The sequence below is a fragment of the Malaclemys terrapin genome, chromosome 1 (assembly GCF_027887155.1).
Source record: "Malaclemys terrapin pileata isolate rMalTer1 chromosome 1, rMalTer1.hap1, whole genome shotgun sequence".
NCBI classification, from domain to species: domain Eukaryota; kingdom Metazoa; phylum Chordata; order Testudines; family Emydidae; genus Malaclemys; species Malaclemys terrapin.
The window spans coordinates 75,965,312-75,975,684 of record NC_071505.1 but is presented as its reverse complement, the minus strand read 5'-3'; the positions used below and the strand labels follow the sequence as shown (position 1 = coordinate 75,975,684).

At 44.5% G+C, this 10,373-nt stretch overlaps 1 protein-coding gene across 2 annotated transcripts in view; it reads left to right on the top strand.

Moving 5' to 3' along the window:
* The first annotated feature begins 317 nt into the window (after nt 1-317).
* SLC6A15 (solute carrier family 6 member 15) overlaps nt 318-10,373 on the top strand; it is a 54,347-nt gene continuing 44,291 nt past the window's right edge. Inside the window, exons 1-2 of one of the 2 annotated variants that reach the window (XM_054027486.1) lie at nt 318-473; nt 3,517-3,627. The gene's annotated coding sequence lies outside the window, so the exon portion shown is untranslated. Of the gene's footprint in view, nt 474-576; nt 660-3,516; nt 3,628-10,373 lie in introns of those variants that run through there. The other variant, XM_054027494.1, reaches the window with a different exon arrangement.

Sequence of the window (10,373 nt, the reverse complement as noted above, 5' to 3'; positions counted from 1 at the left end):
CCAGCTGGGGGCTGCTGATAGTTCTTGAACACAAACAGCCCAGGCTTCAGATCAAGCAGAGCCTTAAACAAACCGGGTTAAGGACCACCAGGCAGCGGCACGCTTGTGGAATGGAGCACTGGGCCCCCGTCCCCACACCTTCCCACACCCATCACCCCCATCGCTGGCTGAGCAAGGATGCAACTGCGGGCGGGTGTTGCAGAGTTTCCTCTGCGTCAAGGGAGGTGCGGCTCCCCCTGCTCAGCCCTGCCCACCTTCTTCCACCGGCGCCGCCCCCCCCCTTTTTGTGTGTGTGTGTGTGTCCGCCTTTAAGCCGCCGCTGCATAGAGGGCTGGGCACATGTGCGCCTGCATCTCGCTCTCCACCACGCACACAAACCTTATGACAAACACGCTCATTCATTCACTCCAAGCACACAAGGCGAAGCGAGCCTCCGCTGCAGGGCCTCGCCCCGCGGGACGCCCCAAAGAAAGGTAGGTAAGGCGCCGGGCAAGGGGGCATGTCTGGGGCGAGTGTGTGTGTGGGGGGGAAAGGGATGGAGAGGAATCAGCAGGAGTCCCCACAGGATGTTCTAGGCTTTAGTGCTCCCAAGCCATCTTGTGTGGGTCGTGATCTGGCAGGATGGAAAGAAACACATGGTCGGAGGCACGGTTTGCCTGGTAGGTTAATACCAGTAGTGGGGTTTGTGGGCACCGGAGAGCTCACGCTGGGGAGTAAAGAGAGTCCCCCCCTCCCCCCGCTTATCTCTCTGTGCTGGGAAGGGAGGGGAGGGGAAGTGGTTTCTCTCCGCCCGGTGTTTCCCCTCTCGCAGAAGCCAGGGGCATTGTCACATCAGTCCTTGGGAGATTCTCTTTGCTAGACTGAATATCGCCTGTTCGGAGGGAAGCGGGTTTGTCCTTGGGGAAACAATAGTGTGGCCAGATGGAAAGAGGCGCCTTGTGCTCTGATTCGGTGGGGTTGGGTTTTCTTTCTTTCTCTTTTGGCGGGGAGTTCCTTTCCTTGTGTGGATCAAAAGCATTTCTTTCAGGTCCCGCGGGTTATGTAAAACGCCTTGATTGCCTGTGTGTCTGCAGCGCAGGGAAGGGAGCATTTAATCTGGAGAGCTGCCTTTCTGGATTTAGCTATTTCGGTGGCCCCGAGGCTTATTAAGAGGAATCTGCCTGATCTTAATCGTTTAAGCTATCTAGGGGATGAAAGAGGATGAATAGCGCCGGTTGCGCCTGTAGCAATTCCCAAATCGGCATCTCTCTCTCTCTCTCTTTAATTGGGGGAAAGGTTTAGGGAAATATCCTCAGAAGGCAGGATCTGCTCAGATGAGGCTACTGTCGTATTATTTTGGAGGCGGGGGCGAGGGGCCGGGATCTAAGATCATTTTATCAGCAGTGAGGAGGAAGAGGTCCGGATGCTGTCTCATTCTGTGTATCCAATGGTCATGGCCAGTGCGTATTCCTCCTTCTCCCACGCCTTCCGAATCCCAGTCTGGCTGGGAGGGGGTGGGGGGATACACAAGGCTGGTCTACTGTGATGTCAGCCATGTTTGGGTGGGTATGTTAATGAGGATCTCTCCCCAATCTTGTTCGGTCTTGGGTTTTTTCCCCCTCCCGCATTTTAAGGCTAATCCCCTCTCTCCAGCACACGTACAACAATATATCTCAGAGAGAGGGGAGATTCACGCCTGTTATTTTCATGCTGTGATTGGACTCTGCGCTACTGGATTCCTTTGATAATCCTCCTCATTGCCTATATGCTCCTGCAATATTTTCCTTTGGTTGTTGCTAGTATGAGAATGAACTGCCAGCCATGCAGAGGTTCAGCTTTTCTCTGCCATACAGTACTTTGTTTCGGTTGAGGAAGCACATAGGATTTTTAAAAGGTATCATCGTCTCCCTGCCCTTAGGGATGCAAAGGAATGTAGATTTCCATTGCACAGAATTTAATGTTATTTGTTAAATTTTGCAGTCAAAGTTTTATATTACCATGTGGATCAGCCATTTTAGACCATCTGGTATTTAGTATTGCTACATATCAATCACAGTGAGTGTAGTAGCATTGGTTTATAAGAGACCTTAACTATTTTCAAAACACAGTCTTCCTCTTAAGAGGCAATTATTATTGTTAATAGAGGATAAAGATGCTGGTTTCTCCCAATTTCTTTTTCCCTCAAAAATGAATAAATTAGCACTAGTGATTTCATAAGTCATGTGTTACATCAGCCGTTATGCTTGTGCACTCAGATATGTTCTCCAGACAACTTTCTCCCTTTGATACAAATGACAAAATTTCCCTCAAATCCTTGTATGTTGCAACTTACTTCCCAGACACCATTTAGATTGATATTTTCTGCATTAAAATGAAAATTTAGTTAACTAAATGTTAGAAAACCCAAATCAGGATTTCTCCATTTTGGACTTCTTTGCCATTATTAAAGGATTGAATTTATACATAGGAGCTATTAAATAAACAGCTCCTTACACACACAGAATGCCTTGGGAGCTGAATATTGCACTACAAGTGAGGGGAGCCTTCCTGTTGATTTTGGTCTTAGAATCCAGAATTGGGTCCCCTCATAGAAATTCAGATGTGCCACCAACAGTGGAATTAAGAAATTGCTGATGCAATGCCAAGTTACTTTTGCAGAATATAGCTGATTCATTGATTCACAGATTCCAAGACTAGAAGGGACAATCCAGTCTGACCTACTGTATAACATAGATCATAGAACTTCCTCCAAAATAATTCCTTTTAGAAAAATAACCAGTATTGATTTAAAAATTCTTGGTGATGGAGAATCCACCACAAGCCTTGGTAAGTTGTTCAAATGGTTAATTACTCTCATTGTAAAAAAAGTATGCCTTATTTCCTGTCTGAATTTGTGTTCTCTGTATTTTAAATTATTTTAAAAGTGTTGGCATCCTTTAATATTAAAGTAAAATATGTCCCTTCATGTTCCTTCCTATCAGATTTCTCTTTGTCATCCTCTTCTTTTGGTAATTATCTCATGACTTAAGTATCAGGAGCAATATTTCAGGCAAGTGATTTGGCAGCTATGTAGTTCCCTGAAGGTGCTGTCATGTTGTTAAATTATTTTTGGTTACTTACAGAGACTATTTTCTCCCCACTTACTACATTTTTCATTTTAATCCCCTCTAATACAAAAGAATATCTGAACTTTTCACCAATTAAATATTAAGTTTTATAAAATCTACTGTGAAATTACTTACAGTTGAGTGAATTAAGATGGGCGACAAAACTGCTTTACTTAATGCAAGCTTTTAGCACTTTTGGTCCTTATCGGCAGAGTTGGTAACAATCACTATATTTACATTGCCTAGTAGCTTCTATTATAAAAGATTCTTGTGATCTTTTTTTAGAAATGCTAACACATCCACTGTTTGCAGCAGGCCTTTGAAGTTTTGCATGGAGAAGCACTCAGGCTAGAGAAGTACATTTTTCTTTTGTCCTCTGAAATTTCATACCGATTTAACTCCTTTTCCCTTTTTCACTTGTATTCCTCAGGGAAAATTTAGCAACCTGCCATAATAATAACTGAACACCAACATTCCAAAGACCTGGGCCCACACCACCAAATAGCAGCAGAACATACTGTACTTGGTGTGCCACATCTGGGTGAGTACCCTAAACACTGGGCTAAAAGTTATGAGGGAAGTCATCTTGTGTGGAACTGCACACCTACAGGATTGGGCCCCACAGGTGAGTAAGATGGAGGAGGCCTGTCTTCCTTCAGTTAGTGCATCAGACTGGGGCTTAACCATCTGGATGTCTAGAATGAGGCAGCAGTGCACATGCTCAATGGCAGGGACATAGGCACAGAGCCCTAACATTCTCCACCCAATGAAAATCCACTCTGACTGGGTAACCAACAAGACAGTTCTCCAGAGGCCTAAAAGAGGAAATACCGATCAGGAACCAGCAGACCAGTTAAGAAGGCTAGCCTGCTTTTGCTCAGGGGCAGAGCTGGGTGACATTGGGACAGAGGAGGAGCTCATCAGGGCTAACCGGGCCAGGGGCTTGCCCTAAGCACTGCAACTAAGCATTTGCATTTTGAAGGAATTTCCCCCCTTCTTGTTTAAAGGCGCAGACAGCCAAATCATGAGTTGCTATTTTTGTTTAGAACTTGATGCCAAGCTTACAACCCCAAGTAGGTGGCCAACTTTTCAGACTAAGGTATGGAGCAGCTCCAGTACCACATGCAGCCTTGCCTGCCACAACTTGGACCCAGAAATGGGATTGACTTTTTTTGCAAAGGGGAAGCATGGAGAAGATCATAAAACTCCTAGCTCAGCAGCAGCAGGTCCAGGCAGAGGCCCAGCAGCTTTTCCATAAGGGCAGTGGGAGACTTGGCGAGCCACCCAATAGCAGCAAGCAAGCAATAATGGCAGCAGCAGTTTTAGGAGCCAATACTGGAATGGATCACCAGCTGCTCCCACTCTGAAGGGACTCAGCCAGCCCCAGTATTGTCCTTTCCAAATTGGGACCTGCTGCTAACCCTGAGACATATTTTGTTACGTTTGAGCTGATAGGCACTGCCACACAGTGGGAGAAGGCCACATGGGCCACACGACTAGCCCCTTTTCTGACTAGGGAAGCCCAGGTGGTCTACTTGTCCTTAGATGATGAAGCTGCAAAGGATTCTGATACCCTGAAAGCTACTGTCTCAACCAATGAGGGGTATCGCCGAAGACAATTCTAGACAGAACATTTCCCACCGGGGGCAAAACCCCAGGCTGTGGCTTAGCGGCTAAAGAACTAAGCTGCCCGCCAGCTCCAGCTGGCATCCCACTGCCAGCCAAGATTCTGGAGGTGGTGCTGCTCGAACAGTACCTAGATATTCTGCTAACTGCCATCCAAACCTGGGTATGCTGATACAATCTCAGCATGGTGACAGTTCAACTCACAGAGGACTTTATGGCAGCAGGTTGGTCCAGCCAGAGTGAATGGCCCTTGTCTGATGAAGCCTGGCCCCAACCTCCTGAGGAGTCAACTTGAGGTACTAGAAAAGACACAGGAGGCTCCCAGAGAAGTCCCAAAATGAGGGGTACCTCCCAATGAAACCCAGAAGGCACCCCCTCAAATAGTGGCAGTCAATGAAAGACACTAACCCTCACATTACTTGGTGGTATCTGGAGTTAGAACCCTATGCCTTTTGTATACACCAGCCAGGTTCACAGCATCAGAATGCAGATTTCTTTTTCTGGGAGGGTGGCATTATTGCAGAGGAGGGAGATTGGACCAATAGGCCTATTCTGTGGGGCGGAGGTGTGTGATAGGGTCTATTAGGCTTCTCTGTCCCTTGCTGGAGGCATCAGTGCCCAAAACTCCTAGCCCAAGGAAAATCTTCTAAGAACAGGCGATCAACAAGCCAGTCCTCCAAGGTTCAGGAGAAAATATTGACTACTCAGGAACCAGCAAGCCAGTTAAGAACTTTGCAGACTAAGGTGGGGAGAGGCCCTGAAGGGGGCACTACAGAGCATCTCTGCCTGTCACAGTGACAAGTGTTGAGAAGTCTTTAGAATCTGCTGAGAAGATTATAGGTACAAGAGATAATATTAGGATCTGTTCAGGCCACAATTGAGATGATTATTAGAGACAACCTACAAATTCAGAACAAAAATGGTACTCAAGAATTCAAAAATAAAATTATCTTTGATATTCCCCAGATGTCCAATTGGAGATCCCCAAATATAAGTCCCTGCCGTGCCACTGATTTGCAAGGAGAAAGTTGCCATTGAGTTAATGAACCAACTATTTGATGATTCTGTGAAGAATAGTTTCGACCCCTAGCTAAGCCATATTGTTTGCCTAATAATTCCAGAAAGTATCCTCCAATGGACCTGAGTGTCAGGATGAGAGAACAAGAAGGAGAAATGAAGGACTTATTTGGCCTGTATTTGAGATTGGGAAAGAAGTCTCTGTTCTAAGAGAGATGCCAGGAAGAACATTTATTAGGAATTGAGGGCTATATTCACTGTTAAAATAAGCAAGCATAGCTTCACTGAAGTCAATAGATATGTACCTACTTACATGAGTGGTAAATTTGTCCCCGAGTCTTTAAATTATTTTGCCTGGGTCAAAATATTTAATTGGGGTGGAGGCATTTAAGGGGGAGATACTCATTATTTCTCGTGCCTCCAAACCAAAGGTTCATTTCTGAGCAAATAAGCAAGATTGTAATGTCACATTTTCTATGTTATATTCCTGCACATCTCAGGTAGAATCACAAGGGAACACATAGAACTGGGTCCCTCTTTATACGGATGAGTTCACATCTTTCAGAAGGGAAAGATCAAGTCAGATGCAGCTTGAGTCCTCATCTATTTCTACCACACTGGTTGATATTTTTTGGAGTCTAGCCTTAGAGACAATATGGATGAAACTGAGAACGCCATGTTTTCCTAACAGATTTAAATTTCTTAATGTACACTTGTATAACAGTTTTATGATGGGAAACTTGTATTAACTTTTTGGTATGCATAACTACATTAATTAACTAGGGCAAAATGCTATAACATGCAGCTCCTACTGAGGAGCAGCATAATGGCCACTCCTATACTTTTCCATCTTGTAGGGTGCAGAAGGGTAACAATGGGCTTGACTTGGCAGGAAGAAGACAGTGCAGGCTCTGGATACCTGCAAGGAATATGCTGCTGCTGCATTGCAGCAGCAGTTCAATGTCAACTAAACAGAGTATTGTAATGTAGTGTAGCTCTTCTTTTGTGTGATTAGCTCCCTGCAAACAGGTCTTCAGCAACTTTAGCCATTCTTCACAATCACAGTCTGCCTCCAAAACTTGATCAATCCTGCTACCTTTCCCCTACCATTCCTATTTCCCAGTCAGAACTGATGTCTTTCAGATCTTCCCCCAGGTCCTATCAGCAGCACTGGTCCTCTTCTTCTCAGTTCAGCAAGGCCCTCTGCTCCTGCTCTTTTTCTTTTCCTCTCCCAGCATCAGCTTCCACTGTCCTGCTCTATATTTGAATTGACTCCTGCAAGGTTCCTTTGCTCAGAGCTTTTTGCACATAAATCTCAGGGATAGGTAAATATCATCATCATTTTACAGATGGGAAAACTGAAGCATGGAGATGTGACTTAACCAAGGTCAGAAAGCCGCTCAGTGGCAGAGTGAGGATAGAATCTTGACGACTAGTCCAGTATCTTATCTGCTGAACTACACTATCCTTCATTGGAGTGGAGTCAATGGGACATTTTGTGAATGGGAGAAGAAGGCACTTAACACCTTGCAGACGGGACTTTAAACTGTTCTGGCACTTTCTTCACAAAGTTAGGAGAATATGGCATGAACTCTATATACCTTTTCGCACCATGCATTCCACCTTTCCCTAACTCCGCAAAGTTATGAATAGAGCTACCCCTGAAAGGAACATTGAGCTCTAAGAGCATGAATGTCTTACTCCTCTTAAAGAGTAATCTTGAATTTAAAAGGAAATCAATTCCATTTTTCTTTTTTTCTATTTTGAATGTGTAGGAATAGTATATTATATTATGATTAATGAGACTTTTCAAACAAACAAGAGAAATTCTGCTCTATTTGGTGTTTGTTGCTAGTCTTTTATAAAGCTTTAAAAAGTGATGACTTCATTTTGTCTTTGTTTCCGTTACGTAAATGTCCAAATGGGCCGAAACCAAATAAATATAATGTATTAATTAGTGTATTTAGACTCTTTCACTTTCTTTTTGATGAATGCTTTTAATTTTGATTAAATACAAAATAAAATATATAAAAATAAAATAAAAAAGAAATAAAACACATTACAATACACCTTCCATTAAAGGCATGTTGGGAGCTATATGTTTTCAAATCATACTATGTTCCCTTTTGAAAGCTATGAATCTAAAAACAATTATGTTTTACTTTGTGTAAACAAAATAGATCTTTGCTATGGCTCTTTGCTGTTGAGTTACATCAATCAGTGTAATAATATTCTACTGTACTTTATAAACTAAAATTGCCTTACATATATATTTGCATATAGACTGATGCTGTGATTACAGCTATAGGATTTCTGGGTCATCTATGTTCATTTTACTTTCAAATTTGTATGCAAGTCTACAGATGTTTTGTGAATGTTTTTCCCTATTGATTGTGAAAGTCTCCAGCACCATCACTTTTTAATTATTTATTCATACTACATAATTGACAGCGCTTGGAAAACAGTCCATGTCCAGTAAGTTGCACTCATATATTAATATATACATCTTACCAGATAAGCCTGACAAGGATTGTTGAGTCAGATTCAAGTTTAAATGCTAAAAAAAGGATTTAAATATTGGTGATGGTCTCTGGTATGATGGAAGACAGTGCAAAGCTGCTACAACTCTTTATGAGAGAGCAGGAATGGGTGGCAGTGAAACCCCCCTAAGTGGGCAGGACCAGCAGGAAAAAGCTGTCTAGCCAGGCTGCTTAGAGAATGTATCTATTCAGATTCTCCCACTGGTGAAGTTCCTAGGCATCTGATTGGAAATTTGAACTCCTGTCTGCCTCCTGACAAACTCCATCTGTCTGTCATCATCATTAAATGTCTGTAGTCTACCAAGGACGGTTGTGCTAGCCAGAGTGACCACGGTTGGTGGAGTCACACCATATATCGTGTAGGGAAGTTCCCAGATCTGGCTCAGTCCTGTGAATCCATGCATCTCTGGGGTGGCCCTGTGGGTGGTGCCAGGTAAGGTTAGAGCATGCTTCCCTTCATGGTTCAATGGAAAATTTGAGAGCATGGGATGTTTTTGTCTCTCCTGCTGACATGGCCAAAAAGAATACACAACCACTTGTTAATGTAAAGAACTATTGAAGGAAGGCCAAATCTCGGCAAGATTATGACATTTAGCACAAAGTCAAACTGCTTTATGCTCAGGATTTGGCGCTGAGAGTGCATATGTAATGCCTCTAGCTGCTCCAAGTCTCCCTGTAAGAGGGTCCAGGTTTCTTACCCATATAGCAATACAGATCATAAGCTCCAACTTCCCCTCTACCCAGGGGGTGCTCAAACCCTGCTCCTCCCCAGGCCCCACCCCCATGCCCCCTCACCCCGCCTCTTTCCGCCTCTGCTCCGCCACGCCTCTTCCCTGCCTCTTTCCGCCCCCTCCCCTGAGCACGCCACGTCCCCGCTTCTTCCCATCTCTTTCGGAGCTGACCTGCACGCCATGAAACAGCTGTTTGTGGAGGGCGGGAGCCGCTGGGAGGGAGAGAGAGGAGTGATCAGTGGGGCCGCCAGCAGAGGAGAGGCTCTGGGGGCTGGGGGGAAGAGGGGGAGCTTGGCTGCCGGTGGGTGTTGAGCACCCACTAATTTTTCTCTGTGGGTGCTCCAGATTTTGTCTCAGTCCAAAGATGTTTTTGGGTCAGTAAGTGAGACATGGACTTCATACAGGAGGCAGTGAGACCTATTCACTGAAGAATGTCTGGTTTGCTGTGATTGTTTGAACTCTGCCTAGGTAGATGAACTCAGCAATGCTCTCGTGGTACTTGACCCCACCCGCACCAGGGGTTCTGGTGGCCCAATTCTGAGATTCTGGACCTTGGTCTTCTGCCATGAGATGTTCAACCCCATAGTGTGGGCAGCATCTTGGAGATTTTGGAGGATGGGCTGAAATTCTCTGACTACTCCACAAACAGGGCAGCAGCAGCATAGTCTTGGTCGATGAACACTTCTTGACCAACCTTGATTCTGACATGTGGAGTGGAAAGTCTTAATATCCAGTTGATAGCTTGGCAGAATAGTTTGGGGGCAAGAATACATCTCTGCCACACATCTGAGGTTGTGCAGTAACACAGCAAAAGCCTTGAACCAGTACGCACTCTCACACCAGTACTGGTGTGAATATTGCACACCAGATTTAACAGAACATCTAGAATGCTAATTCCTTTCAATGTGAGCCAGAGTGCTTGCTTGTCAACCAAATCAAAAAGCTGCTTTGATATCAATATATGCCACATGAAGTGGGTGGTTAAGTTCTTGGTGCAGCTCAGCCAGAAGCCAGAGGTTAAGGACAGCGTTCACTGTTGACCGCCCAACAATGAAACCTGATTGCTGTGAATGACAGTGTTAAGGAATATCTGCATCCTTTCCATGGACCAATAACAATGAGATCATACTGTAGTTGCCATAGTTAGTGCAAGATCCTTTGCCCTGGTACAGGGATACTATGATGCCATCTTTCCATTCTACTGGAATTTTTGCTGCTCACACTTTTAAGAACAGTTGTTGCACGCCAATGCTCACTGATTCCAAGGCATTTTTGAGTAGCTCAAGTGGAATACCATCATGTCCAGCATAAGTTTTGGATGGCCTTTCATACTTGCTTGAGTGATGGAGGATCGATGTCTGTTCCTGGGTCTG